At 41.3% G+C, this 15737-nt stretch overlaps 1 protein-coding gene across 2 annotated transcripts in view; it reads right to left on the bottom strand.

Annotated features, from left to right (window-relative positions):
* PXDNL (peroxidasin like) overlaps nucleotides 1-15737 on the bottom strand; it is a 508264-nt gene that overhangs the window by 206249 nt on the left and 286278 nt on the right. The window lies entirely within an intron of this gene.

Below are 15737 nucleotides of genomic sequence, written 5' to 3'. Positions count from 1 at the left end.
TTGCAGGGAGCAGGCATTGTGCCACTGCACTGCAGCCTGAGCGACAGAGCAAGACTTCAATAAAAATAAAAATAAAATAAAAAATAAAAATAAAGTTTCCTGAAGAAAATGGAGAAAAGGAAAACACGGAAATGGAGAAGGAGGAGGAAAGATAAACTGTTTATCATATGGAAGGGCTCAAGCTGGAATGGCTACACACATCTTAAGACTGAGTTCATTAAAAAATAAAGATCAAGAGAGATGAACAACAAGAAAAACTGCAATGGTTGTATAGGTGCCGAAAGGGCGAGTTCTCTCAAGGGGTAAACAATAATGAGAGATTAGGGCATCCCAAGAGACTAGAAGTCAGGATTCCTGTCCTTACAATAAAAACAAGTTCAACGAAACGAAAATAACTACTTTTTTTGGACCCACCAGAGAACTGAGGTCTCAGAGCAATGAGCTACCCCTAAATCTGAAAAGACAGGCACCTTTCAGGCAGAAAAAAACAACCTGAGATTTGCTTACCAGGAGCGGAACACCGCAGGAAGCCACAATCTGGGGGGAACGGCAAGGTTGGAATTTGGAGGAGTTGCTGGCGTCCAAGTGTGGACTGAGGGTGTGGGGATCTGCAGGCTCTTCCTCCAGGAAGAAGCTCACTGAGACCCATAGAAAGAATTCAGGGGAATCTGAGGGAGCTTCCCTCACACGCGGCAGGGAAAGGGAAAGAATTATCACAGTGCTGTCTGCCCAGGCCCTGCTCCCTCACAGAATTAAAGTCTCAACCTTGGGAAGAACACCGCCAGAGGGCAATAGTGAAATCCCGCTCCATGGGCCCCTCTTCAACCCAACTGTAGCTTCTGCTTTCCCTCAGAAAAATAAGTAAAAGAAAGAAAACAAAACATCCGTCTAGAAGGGCAAGCGCTTGGAATATGTGATCTGGAACCTGGCTGCAGGCAAGGGACTGGGGCAGGGAAGTGACTGGGGCCAGTCACTCCACGCCGCACCAGGAGGAGGGACGGAAACACGCGGGAGAGCCACACCCTGGAGACACAGGCCCCACACGCACCCAGAGGATCCAAATCTCATTGGAAGATCTGAGGACCTCCACCCACCATTTCCTCCCCCTATGCTAATAAATCTCCAGGAACACGAACTATGGGTCGGAGTGAGAAAAGCTCTAAGGAGCATCACAGAGGCCAAACCTGAAACGGGAAGCGAAACACGGTGCACCACAAGAAACGGGATACTCTCCTGCCCACACGGCCAGCAAACTTCACACCGCCCGGCTCCTGCAGAGCAACGCAAATCCTCACACTGAAGCCTGCATACCTCAGCACCTACCGCCTTGCTCAACACTCCTGGCCCTCGAACAAAGAAAACTTACAGGCATACCAAAAGTCAGAAAAACACAAACATTCCGAAGAAACAAAACAATCGCCGGAACCAGACTCAACATGACCAAGATGTTGACATTTATCATACAGGGAATCTAAAATAACTCTAACTAGGCCAGACGCAGTGGCTCATGCCTGTCATCCCAGCACTTCGGCTGGGTGGGAGGAGGCGGAGGTGGGAGGATTGCTAGACGCCAGGAGCTTGAGACCATCCCGGGCAACAGAACACATAGCATGACCCCGTTTCTGGAAAAAAAAAAAAAAAATTAAAATATTAGCCAGGTATTGTATTCCTGCCTGCAGTCCCAGCTTCCCAATAGGCTGACGTGGAAAGATCGCTTGAGCTCAGGAGTATGAGGCTACCGTGTGCTGTGATTGCATCATGGCACTGAAGCCTGAGTAACAGGGTAAGACTATGTCTCTAAAAATATAAAAATAAAAAAGTCTTTACTGGAAAAAGTAAATGACTTATAAGACTAGATAGATAATCTCAGAGAGATGGAAACTATAAAAAATGGAAAATACTTTAACTCAAAAACAATAGCAACAAAAATGCTTCAGCCTCGTTAGTAGATTTGACATAGTTGAGTAACATAGTTGAGTAAAGAGTAGCTAATTTGAAAAAAGTCAACAAAAGTTGACTCAAAGAGAACTGAACTAAAATAATAATAATAAACAGATATCCAAGAAATGTGGGAAAATAGTCGTGATGCATACCTAGTTAAAAACAGAAACCAGCAGAATAAATCTTTAAATAAATAAACAATGGCTTCTTTATAGAAGAAATAATGGAAATAAAAGTTTCCAAAATTAGTGTCAAATATCAAGCTAAAACTCCGAGGAGCTTAGACACACCAACAAATACCAGGATAAATACCAAAAACTACATCTATGCATGACATAATCAAACTGCAGAAAACCAAAGACAAAGAGATATCCTTGAAATCAGTCAAAAGAAAGGAAAGGAAAAAAGAAAAAAAAAACTTATCTACAGAGGAACAAGGATAAGAATTACATTGAACTTCTCATTAGAAACCATGCAAGCAGGAAGAAAACAGAGTGAATCATTTAAAATATTAAAAGAGAAAAACTGCCAATTTAGAATTCTATACCCAGTGAAGTTGACCTCAAAGATGAAAGAGAAATAGACTTTCTCAGACAAACAAAAACTGAGGCAAAATAAACATAACTGAGAAAATTCTTCCGGCAGAAAGTAATTATATAGGTCAGAAACTGGGATCTACACAAACAAGGAATGAGCATTCTAGAGAGAAAAAATTGAGAGAATAATCTTTTATTTTTCTTATTTTTAAGTTCTCTAAAATTCTAATAAGAAAAGGAAATACAGTGCAAACTTCAAAACTAACAAGTCGATTGAACCTGGACTATATGGAATGGGAATCAAATAGGAAGGAATAATATATTCTAAGTGATGTTTTTCAGAAGAAGATCATCAAAAATAAGAGAAACTATTTAGTAAATCTGTAAAAAGGTATTTGTAGTCCCTCTTCTTCTGGGTTCTCTGTTTTGACTGCCATCGGATCACGTCTGTGGAATTAGTTATGAAATGAGCATGGGTCTAAATGAGAAGATGACCATGCCCCACAGGCAGACTGGCACGCTGAGCTCCAGCATTAAAGGACTGGTTGAAAAACTTATAGTAGAGTAGAGGAAACTAGAACAAACTACCAGAGAAGTTCATTTTTCATTGAAAATATAATATGTCCATTTTCTTCTATTGTAATTGGCCTTATGAGAGAATGTAAGGCCGGGTGAGGTGGCTCTCGCCTGTAATCCCAGCACTTTGGGGGCCGAGGTGGGCGGATCACCAGAGGTCAGGAGGTCAAGATCAGCCTGGCCAACATGATGAAATTCCATCTCTACTAAAACTGCCAAGATGAGCTGGGCATCGTGGTGCATGCCTGTAATCCCAGCTACCAGGGAGGCTGAGGCAGGAGAATCACTTGAACCCAGGAGACGGAGGTTGCAGTGAGCCAGGATCATGCCATTGAACTCCAGCCTGGGCAACCAGAGTGAAATCCGTCTCAAAAGAAAAAAAAGAAAAAAAAAAAAAAAAAAAAAACAGAGAATGTAATAGAAGTCTCTTCTCATTTAGTAAAATAGTTTATCTTTGTGGGAAACTTATGACCATTAACTGGTTTAGTTTCTTTATCTAGAGATGAAATTACGTACAACAGTGATATCTTTTTATGAAATCAAGCTTCATCAAAAGAGAAAGATAACTATTTTAATGATAGGTTAAAATTATATATATTTTATTTTAACCTATCATTTAAAAACCAGCCATGTATCCTGCAAACAGAGTATAAGAGGAGCACACTTAAATATCTATGATGTGTCTAAAGAAATAGTACGTGAAAAATCAATTAAGATATTAGGATTTTTGAGTGATACAGATATAAAAATATTCTCACGATAGAATGTTGTGAAACATCTATAAGATTTATCCACTTCTATTATTTACTATTATTGCTTTTGGTAATAATAGCTGTAAACTACATTTGAAAAATAAAATTTTCTCTCTATACAAGTTGTGTATCCCATCAACATAGCTAACTATCTGTGGCATATGGGAAAATCATTGACTTGTGGTCTAAAAACCTGAATTCCAGTTGTGTTCTGCTATTAACTTATCTTGTGATTTTGAGAAATTCAGTTCTTTCTCAAGTATCTAGTGTTCTTTTTCAGCATTTAGCTCTTAAGTGTATCAACTGAAAAACAAGACAAAGAAAACACAGATAAAAGAATTCAGCTAGATGATGCAAAAAGTCCCTTCCAGCGTGATATGAAAATGCTTTTAGGAAAATGAGAGTCAACATTATCCCAGGAACCTAGTATTACTGGAAACTGCACCTGCTTTTGCTACTTGCTATCTTGGAGGCTCCCACACTCTTACTTTAAGGTGGGCAAGTGTGATCTTCCCCTTTGTACAGGAGGTCCCTCAGGCCCAGGGGTGAGCCTGAGCAATGATAGGAGAAGTATATTAATCGATTCAAAATTGAACTAGACCAGGCAAAATTTCTTTTTTAATCCCTGAAAGAAATCAGAGAATTCTCTGATCTGTCAGAAATGAAATCAGGGTTGGAAAAGGAAAATTTCCATGATGTTTAAAGAAAGTGATGGGGAAAAAATGTTAGCATCATGTCTCAACTGTGTCAAGATCAATCCCTTCAATAAATGATTTAAGCATGTAACTGGGGCCTCTGCAGCAGGATGTGGGCACCCCACTGCATGTGTGGAACCACCTATATGATGGGCTTGTCCACAGGGTTCCTCATGGCACCCAACAGATTATGATGGAGTCATACCAATTGATATATGACCTTGTTTTAAATACAATCCTGTTATGACACACTGTTAAATACTCTCCCTAACATGACATCTAGTTGTTTTCATCCTCTGAAAAGTTGTTTTCTTGTAATGAAAACAGATAACTTCAAAGCACATAATAGGTATACAATAAATAGTAGTTCTTATTAATTAAAATTAAAAATTAAAGTTCTTCTTGCTGAGAATCATGTTGCAGAACTTGGGAATAATTTTTTTATGGCTGGCATGTCATAGACAATTGGCTTGGTAGCCTCCTTTTTCTCTAAAAGGGCAATGCATTTAAACAGTTATAATAGCTTTTAAAAACCACTTCCTAAATCTCTTCCTCTAAGCTTTGTGAAATACCATCACAAATCTCAAAGTTTAGGCAAATCTTTCCACCTAATAGGGAGTGAAGCACAAAACAGAAATGTATACAATTGAGTTTTTATTTTAGATGTGAAACTTTTCTCATGACACCACCATTAACTAAAAAAACAAACAAACAAACAAAAAAGATTTCTATAAAATAAGTTCTTCTCAATTGATTTTTTAGTTATCTTTCAAAAAGTCTCTTTTGAACAGTTTGAATGTGTCAGGAAAATGCATCTTTTACTTTTTGTGTGTGCCTAGTTACAGAATGGGAAATCATCAAATTCTCTTCTATGGTCACTGTTCTCCTGAAATAGAAACAGCACAATTTCAGAGGAAATTGCTCTTGGGAGTTTTCCAACCCAATACTGCAATCTTGAGATTTCTGGAATCTTTGAACAAGCTTAAGGTTAGAAATGCAAAAGTTCCAAACCAACCCAGAAAACACTAAAACTGTTGACTCATACACCCTCGCCTTGCTGGAACAGCAGCGTGTTGAACTCTTCCTGATGAGGCGCCATCCCAGAAGACTGAGAACTGACAAGAAGGAAGAGCAATTTTAAAGCAAACACTGCTTCTCCATTTTTAAAAATTGCTAGTTGAGTTTATGTGTCACCTTTATTAAAAAAAAAAAAAAAAATCTCTTAAAAGTCTTCACACATCATTTTCACCACAACACGAAAAGTGCAGGAAAGTTCTGTGAAGCCTTTTTTGCTTTTCTTCTGACCCGCTCATGATTTCTAGTGGCATTATCATTTTTGTGAAAATTACATATACATTATCATTTTTGTGAAAATTACATATTCTTTAAATGGGTAGATTTTATGGTATGTAAATTATAGTTCAATAAAGCTGTTAAAAATGATAAATGGGTTAAGAAAAATTCAAACAATACAGAAAAGTGCATTAAAAAACCCTAAAAACCCAACTGCCCAGTAATTACTCCATGTAACATTTGTCACTGCCCCTGGGTCTGCTTCGCTCTCTATCTGTACTCACACACACTCAGAAACGTGTCTCCAACTTAATATAACATCTATTTTCCCTCCTCCATCTCGGTAAACAAAGTTCTAACATGGAGACAGAAGGAAAATCAAGGCCCAGCTAAAAGCATCAGCCTAGTACAAAATGTTGGACAAAATAAAAAACATTCCAGTGTGGTGACTCTGATGCTATAAATACAAATTAAAATTAAAAAACCTAAAGCCAGTGATCCTGGCTCAGGGAAGATTCTGGCATCCTGTCTGTCCTCTTAGCAGAGCAACCCCTGAGCACTGAAGGAACCGGAGCATGTCCGTGGTCAGCAGTCGCGATGACGGCCATCAGACAGTAGGGCCAGGGGACTGCACGTTACCCGGGAAATGCACAGGCCAGAACTCCATTGTGAACCCTCCCACAGATTTGTCCTAAAGACACAAACACTGATTATATGGAGTTGTGGCAAATAAGACAGAGGAAAACCCAACCCAGAATACTGTGCTGTGTGTCTAATGGCATGCTCACTCATACAGCTCTTGTTAGGGTGAAATACTGCTGAAACTCCAGAAATCTCTCCATCTGAAATGTTTTGCATATATAGTTTTTTCCCCTCACCGAAATGAAATGTCACTGAAATGCCATCATTTTACTATAATCTGTCCTCGGAATGTTCCCAATGTGTGTGTGTCAATCACAGGAGTCCTGGATCAGCCAGGACAGACAGGTGGACGCATTCCTGGCCTCTGCAGTTGGGCACCGGGCTGGCGAGGCAGGTACTGCGAGTTAACAGTGCCACCTTCAGGACACAGAGGGCAGAACAGAGCATATCAGCAACAGAAAGAGCTCTAAGAACGAGAAATCTTCAATTTGACTCTTTTTTTAAAAAAGAAAAGCGAATTACTTTTCCTGACTCTCAATTTGGATGCATGCAGCCCATTTCTTGAACAGTTGCCAGGATATCTTCCCGAAATGAAGGTCTGATTCTCTCACTGCTCTGTTTCTCCTGATCGGTCAGACACCTGAGCTTGCCATAGAAGACCCGCAATGATCTGGGACCTACCTACATGGGTTCCTGCCTTCACACCTGCTTCCTACCTCCTGCGAGTATGTTGGTTCAGTTCCCTACCTGCCATGTTTTCACGAGTTAGCGCGTTTGCTCCCTGCCACCTCATATTTCCATTTGCTTGATAGGCTCATTTTACCTGCTTTCCACCTTCTAATTCCAATCCACACCTGGCAAATATTCACTCCTCATTGTAGACTTCCACCAGAACAATAAGGAGAGCCAACACATTGTGGCATTCCGTGGTTTCCAAACCCTGTTCCAGCTACTTTGTATGAACTATTCCTTTTGTTCTACAGCAACCTTGTGAGGTGAGTATTATTATCCACAGGAGATGTTATGGCCCAGGGCTCAGAACAGCTGTCTAAGTGGTACGACTTTTCTGAGTGTAAATACTTAAAGTTAGCTGCAAGCAGTAATGGCAGTGGTTGCCAACACAGGTCTGGACCTCATAGTCCTTATGACCTATATGTAGGAGAGAGAACCATCTGCAGGAGTGTGAAGGAAGGCTAGAGTTGCTATCATGAAATTGTGCAGAGAGTGTGACAGTGGGAATCCATGATGGAGAGACAGAGGTTACTTGTACTTAGCCTTGAAGAGAGAATCAGTCAGGGAAAATATGCAGAGAATGAAGCTTGCATGGAGGTTAGGAGTGTGGATCTGGGGCCCAGCTCCTGGGTTTCAGTCATGGCTCCAACACTGGCTGTTTGAGCTGGGCCAAGGAGTTTAACCTCAATGTGCCTCAGGTTCCTTATCTGTCTAATCTAGTAGTTTCTGTGCAAGATAATTTGGAAAAAGAAGAAACCAAAGGTATCAGAATTAATCAGAGGGCCATTGCAATATTACAATGGCCAGGAGAGGATTAAAATATTAATTAAAAAAATGGTCACTTGACTCATCCTTAAGTTGTTTATACAATTACTATGGGATTGAAAACAACAGACTCCGCTTCTCCTGGCAGCTGAGAAGGTGACTCAGGGACACAGAAAATAAAGAAACAAGTTCTACCAGCTAGTGTCATAAAGATGCAAATAATTTCACTTAAGGATATAACAAAAACTGAAGGCAAAAAGTGTGTTACCCATAGTGCTATTTAAAATAACAAAATTTTAAAATATGCGGATGCCCAACAATGAATGTTTAAAATGAATGATAGTACATTCATATAGTTAATACAATATACAGCCATTACATTGTGTTATCAAAGAATGTTTCATGTTGTTATAAACAGCCCCGCAAAGATGTAAATGCATTAACCTCTGAACCTGACTGTGTTACATTACATGGCAAAAGGGACTTTGCAGACGTGATTAAGATTAAGAGCTTTGAGATGAGAGATTATCTTGGATTATCTGGGTAGGTCCAATCTAATCACACCAGTTCTTAGAAGTGGTAAAGGGGGCAGAAGAGCCCATCAGGGAGGTGTGACATAGGAAAAGGGCAGAGATCCAGAGCATAGGAGGGACTCACTTTACTGTTGCTGGTTTTAAAGATGGAAATGGGACTGCAGGCCCAGGACTGCAGACAACCTCTAGAAAGTGGGTTTTTACAGTTTCCACGACTGCAAGAAACTGAACTCTGCTCACAACACAAGTGAGTAGGAAGCGAATTCTCCCCTAAAGCATCCAGAAAGGAGCACACTCGTGCCGACACCTAGATTTAGCCAGGTGAGACCCACACCGAAATTCTGACCCAAGGAAATGGAAAACAACTAATTTGTATTGCTTAAGATGCTATGGTTGTGGTGATTTGTTATGGGAGCAAATATAGTTACAAATCTGTATATTGTTATACAATTATAAACATTATGGACAATGTCAGGTTTTTTAAAAGCCCAGCATAGCACTGAATAGATACTTTAATGTCACTCACATCCCAGCTGTATATACACATGCAAGAAGAAAATGAAATATACAAAAATATTTTTCAGAGTTTGGGGATTATGGGCATTTTCATTTCCTCTGGATATGTTACCCATCGTCACTCCCTCTTATCCCTTCTCCCACTCACTGTCTTTCTGGATGCTAATCCAACTGGGCTTCTGCCTCCATGTTTGCACCTGGAGCAACAGTAATGGGTAACTAGTTTGCAAAGTCGAATGCTCTTTCCACTATCCTCTTACTTGACTCATCAACAGCATTGCCCACAGGTTATTACTCCTGAAGACCTAAAAGTGTTGCTTATTGGGCTCTGGGATGCCTCCCCTAGGATCTTGTAATTGCAATTGCCTGTTCTAAGTCTCTTTTGCTGTTTCATTCTCACCTCTCGATCTCCAGATGTCTGGGTGAATTGGGATTCAAACATTAGATCTCTTTCTGCCACTGGGTACACTCTCCTTAACCCATCTCATCCATCCTTTGAATTTAATTCATATCCATATAATGATGACTCCCAAATATTGATCTCCCAAGAAGACCTCTACTGTGAACTCCAGATGCACACAGCCAGCTACCTGTCCCTGCAGTCTAACCTGTCCAACCTGAGTTCCCAGTCGCTCCCCATAACCACACCCCTTCCATTCTTCCACATCTCAGTACATGAAAACTATTCTTCTAGACTAGGCACTATGGACATTTGTGAGGAGCTGTCCCATGCTTGGTAGGAAGTGTAGCAGCATCCCTGGCCTCTACCCACAAGATGCCTATAGCAATCCCCCTTCCCCAGTTGTACAACGAAAAATGCATCGACATCGTTAAATGATCCCTAGGGAGGCAACTTCCTCAAATCCCCTGTGAGGAAGCACTCATCTAGGCCAAGAGCTTTGGAGTTCTTGTGGATATAGGTTGAAGATAAACCAGACAGACTATTAGATGATCAAGGGGAGAGGTAGGGTGGGCAGCTGGGTGTGTGCATCTGGAGTTCACAGTAGAGGTCTAGTTGGGAGATCAGTATTTGAGAGTCATCATTGTATGGATACAATTTAAATTCAAAAGATGGATGAGACGGGTTATGGAGAGTATACCTACTGGCAAAAAAGGGATCTAGCGAGTGATTCCTAAGTTCCTCTCTTCTCCTTTTTGCTCACCTTATAAATCCATTTGTTCATGACATCTGCCTTCCTTACCTTCAACCTAAATCCACAGTAGAAACACTTCTCCCCTGCTCCTCCCCATCCCTGGCCTCTAGTCTTCTTCTTTGTCTCTACTGAATGGATCAAAGCAGCCAGAATGATCCTTTCAAACATAAATCAGATCTGTCATTGCTCAGCTGGAAATTCCCAGTATCTTTTTCCTGCTCGAAGTAGAGCCAATGTTGCTGCCATGACCACGCGGACTGCCCACAGCTGCTCGGGTATCTCTGTGGCTCTCCACTCACCCCAGTACAGCACATCTGCCCAACCAGCTCCCTGCTTTTCCTTAAACACACAGTGCCTAGTTAACTCTGACCTCCGGCCTCTGCACTCACACTCTGCTTGTAATGCTCTGTTCCTGAGGCTCCAAGCCTCCCTCCAAGCCTCAGTTCTGCTCTGAGGGCTTCCCTCCACCCTATTTAACACCGCACCCCACCCTTGCACCATTTCCCAGTAGCTACAACCCTCTCTCTGCTACTCCACATATTAATGTGTTCCTTTGTTTCTCTCTCCTCCCTAAAAAGGAAGAACTGTGAGGCTGATACTTTTTTTTAAAATCATTGATTGATTTCCAGTGCCTAGATAGAAAATGCCTAGCACAAAATAGATGCTCAGTAAGTATTTTGAATGTGCACAAGAATAAATGAATGAGTAAATGAATGAACTGTAATCATAAGAAAGTCCAAATAGGGAAAGTTACTGCCTGTCACTTTTAAACTTTCAATCAGTCTCTGAGCCTCTCATCTGACACTAACAGAAAGAGGGCATTGGCTAAAACTTCCAAGCCTACAGACAGAATGGTCTCCCCAACAAATGCCCCCAAAAGTGTGTTAGCTAGAGCTGTCTAGAGCTACCAAATTGCTTAACCAAGGAATTGAATCCAGTGGAAGGAGTTGTAATTTTGCCCATCAGGATGTGACATGCATTGTAGACCAGTGATGACTGCGTCCTTCAAGATCTCCATGTTCTCTAACGAGTCTTTGCTTGCTTGCTTTTATTAAACCTGTTCTACTCCTCCCCACTCCGCCCCGCCATCCCCAGCGTATACTGAAGAGGTGGAGTGGATAACCTGTCTCCCAGTCATCAGCCCCTGAGGGCCACACCTGGAGCAGCTGTGGAGAATGACAAGGTGCAGAGATCCCAGACACTCAGCTGCTGGTCGGAATGAGACGGGCTCAGGCTGGTCCCTGGGGAGAAGGTAGGTGTATTATATAGCAAGTAAGGCATGAACACAGGACTCTGTTGGGTCAGCAGAGAGATGGAACATGAGACACTGTGAGGTGGGCTTGTTGCTGTTGTGTTGTATATAAGCCCTAACTTATACAGATCTATGGGCAAGAAGGAGCTTAAGTCAAGTGAAGAAGATAGGGATGAGATATGAGGAATGGTGGAGAGAATCTGCAAAGTCTTGGAGGTGATAGAAGAGGAAACGCATTCAAAGAAAGGATGGGGATTGCCATCACACATCTCAGTAGACAACACCCAAGTTCAAGTATAGAAACAGAATTCAACCATTGCCAAACTCCAATCATAAAGTAATGGTGAAGAGCTCCCCCCACCATCATCATCCACATTCAGTTGCAGACATCCCAAGAAGCAAGAACACTCCCTAAACACGGTTTAATGTATACCTTCTCTTGACTAAATTTTGCTACAACAGCTTGCGAGCATTGCAATGGCTTCTTGTGTAGATCAAGGCGGTATAATAATTGAGGTTGCGGGGTCTGTTCTGTCTACGGTACAGAATGCAGGTAAGTATGACTAATGCAAGGCATGCTTCTCTTAAGATGGCTTAGTAATAGCCTTCCCATTAGAGGCACTGACACTGTAAACAACTTTTATAATTACCACTTAAGAATCAGTGGCCAGAATTAAGAAAAGAAAAAAGATTGCTAAAACAGCAAAGCCTGTTATTTTTCATAGTATTATATAGTGATATTCTCATGAAGAACCAAAACTCAAAAGCAAAAGACTTCAGTTTGTATTTGGCATTACTGTTCACCAACTGTGCAACAATGTGTGACTGGGTGAAACTCTCTGAGATTCTGCTGCTGCTTCTATAACCGTTCTGACAGCAATGGTTACCTCACAGTTACTAGAGTATTAATGCCTCAATGTGTACAAAAACACTGTTAACAAGGTTGCCTGACACCAGTGTGTGATGTTATTACTATTATTGCTGTTTCAGTAGAAGTGAGAGTAGCATCTTTGAGTTTGTTTGTCTGCTTTTTGGTTTTTAACTTCTCCTTTGGTAAGTCATTGGTGCAGGTTCAATTGAAAAGATATCAGCAGAATGTAAAGGCTTCAGACAGCTCACTAATTCAAAGTGTGGTCTCTTTGACAAAGTCCTCCCAACGAGATATTAGTGATAGTCTTCTGGTGCTGACTCTTCTATTTTCTCCTTTCACTACCCTCGAACATGGATGCAGAGCAGCTTTCATTAAAGATATTAAAACAGAAGATAGAATAAGCTTTCTTCTCAGATGTAATCATTGAGTTACCGTACTAACTCCGAAAACTTCTTGTTGAATTAAATAAATGAAACTCTTTTTTGATTAAGCCACAACTCTGGCTGAATGTGAAACTGAATACAATTCTAACTGAATCAAGTAGGAAAAAAAAGTGTCGCCTCCTGACTGCCATAGCAACATCTCCAGAAGCTGATTCAAGAAGCAGAAACATGGCCCCATACTACAACTTCTGAATCAGAATCTTCTTTTAAAAAATATCACTAAGCATTCATATGCTTTTTATTTATTTATATTTATTTACTTTTTTATTTTTTGAGGCAGAGTCTCCCTCTGTTGCCCAGGCTGGAGTGCAGTGGTGCAATCTCAGCTCACTGCAACCTCTGCCTCCTGGGTTCAAGCGATTCTCCTGCCTTAGCCTCCAGAGTAGCTAGGATCACAGGCATACACCACCATGCCTGGCTAATTTTTGTATTTTTAGTAGAGACAGGGTTTCACCACGTTGGCCAGGCTGGTCTTGAACTCCTGACCTCAGGTGATCCACCTGCCTCGGCCTCCCAAAGTGTTGGGATTACAGGAATGAGCCACTGTGCCCAGCCTCATATGCTGTTAAAAGTTTGAGAAGAACTGGTATAGACTTCTCTTTTCTTCTTTCTTTTTCTCCTTTCTCCCCTCTTTCCTCTCTTATTTTCCTTATAAAAGAAAAAAATAATCCTTAGTCCTCATAGAATCTCACAGGACAGGCATAGTGGAGATTATTCTTGCCCCTTCCCTGCATTCACTCTCTTTTACTGTGACTACAGTTCTTACCACGTTTCCAGCTTCTGTAATCTGTGTAAGGCTGACCCCAGCCCTGGACTTGGCGGATGGAACAAGTGATTGAATTCAGTGCAACCAGAGCATGCAGACCCCTGGCCATGGTGACCAGGCCGGCAATGGGCACCTGACCATCCCAGTCAGTCCACTCAGGACCACACCCTCTCAGGCCTTGCAATTTTCCTGTATATTTGAGTACCAAGTTCTATCTTAATGAACAAGAATGGGGATAAAATGAGGAGGCTGGAGCCCAAGCAACCTTTTTATACAGTTACAGAGCTTGAGAATAAAACTTGACACCAAGGACATAGGAACTGGAAATGGAGAGAAGAAAACCTTATACTAAGTCGCATCCAGACTATGAGGCCTCATTTTTTGCTTAAGCCAGTTGAGGTTGAGCTCTCTCTCTACCACTTACAGTGTAATGTATGCTTAATTATATACATAAAGGGAGGAAAAAGAACAGTAGCTGAACGGAAATGTTGGCTCAAGATATGGGCTTTCTTGGTGAGAAAAACTTGAGCCCACACTGAAAGGAAAGAGGTAATGAAGGTGTGAAGGGGAAAAGCAAAAGAGAACGGGAAGGGCTCAGAGAGCGAGTATGACACCGTCCAGGGAACAGGCCTGACAGTGCCTAGGATAAGGTGGCACCGAGTTTGTTCAATATCCCAAGTCTTTCAGTTTTTTTAAAAAAATGCATTTATTCTTTAAGTTTTTGGATTCTTCTTTCTTCATAATATATCACAAATTTTATCAGATTTTCAAAGGTTTATGCTTGGCAAACATGAGTAATTGCTACAACACTAAATGGAACTGAAGAGGTCTGGTCCCCAACAGTTTTCATGCAATTACATAAAAAATGAATGTCTGAGAAAGTGGTTTCTGCAACAAACGTGCTCTGAGGTGTAGAAAAGAAAGTTAAGAAGATGACATCTTCATGACTTCTACTTCTTAGGTACCTGAACTCAGTGTTTATAAAAATCCATTTAAAGCGCAAACCTAATGTGCTTATTTGGCTGGTGCCCGGCACAGCTTTTATGCCAGAGAAAGGCAGACTTTAGCTAATGGGGCTTATAAACCACCGGTGACGGTTGTTAGGAGAGGGTTGTAGACAGAAAAGGAAACATAAATCCCAGATAAGACTCGGATAGTATCTCTAGGACATGTAATACCTTTAAGGTAGAGATAATGATTCCTAACCCTGACCACACATTAGAGTCTCATGGGGAACTCTGAAAAAAGCCACTGATGCCAGCACCCTCCTCCTGAGACTCTGCTTCACTGTGAGTGCGGGCAGGCAGTTCCTAGGTGATTCTAACATGCTGCGGGCTGGACACCTTCTGGCTGGGGAGACTACTGAGCACGATGATAAGACAGAAAAGTTTTCACTCATCTCAACCTATCCTCTTAAAACACAACTTAGAAAAGGAAAATTTAATCAGAACCTCAGGCATATAAATTGGCAGCAATTGTTTGCAGAGTCACTTCAAAACATATTCAGACCTATCAATTTTATTCTTCTCTCTAGCCATTTTAAAAACTGCACTGCTTGAAGTTGGACATGAGTCCCCTACCTCCCTGTGATCCCAGCCAGTGACAAGTACCTGTGAGCAAACAAAGAGCAACAGGGGCGAAGAGAGATGTTCAGTTCCACCCCCTGCTGACCTATTTCTCAGTGTGAGTGTCTGGGCCTTTTCCTCAGAAACCTTGAAGAGCCCCCAAAGGATATCAGAGAACTTCTCTGTTTTTAACATGTGCTTCCTATTGAAGAACAAACTTGGGCATTTTCAAAGTAAGTTATGCTCTTTACATCATACGGGCTTTATCTAGAATTGCATAGAAGAGGGAAAGGTCTTCAAACCCTATTTTTTTCATGCGGTGCCCAAAAAAGAGGTTTTACCAGTGTTAGACTCATGAGAAGGAATATCAGTGAGGAATCAGGACGGAATAGATCGGAGAAGCCACACCACTTCCAGCTAGCATGACATACAGCCAATCCTGCCCCAGAAAAGGATGCTCTCACAACTTAACAATAGAGAACGTTGTATTACTATTTTCTCATCAAATGTATCTCCAATTTGCTACAAATAATTACATAATGCAGAATAGAGCTATTCCTAGAGAGGTGCTTACAAATAGACTTTGACTGATGCGCAGGGAATGCGGTGAAATTGCAGTGCCTACAACTGCTCTCCAACCCTTGTATCCTCAGGTTCTGTGAAAGAGACAACAGTGATTCTACCCAACATACACAGGATGCTGTT

The sequence above is a fragment of the Macaca thibetana genome, chromosome 8 (genome assembly GCF_024542745.1).
Source record: "Macaca thibetana thibetana isolate TM-01 chromosome 8, ASM2454274v1, whole genome shotgun sequence".
NCBI lineage: Eukaryota > Metazoa > Chordata > Mammalia > Primates > Cercopithecidae > Macaca > Macaca thibetana.
Note: the sequence above shows the minus strand (reverse complement) of the source record. Positions and strands in the feature narration are given on the sequence as shown.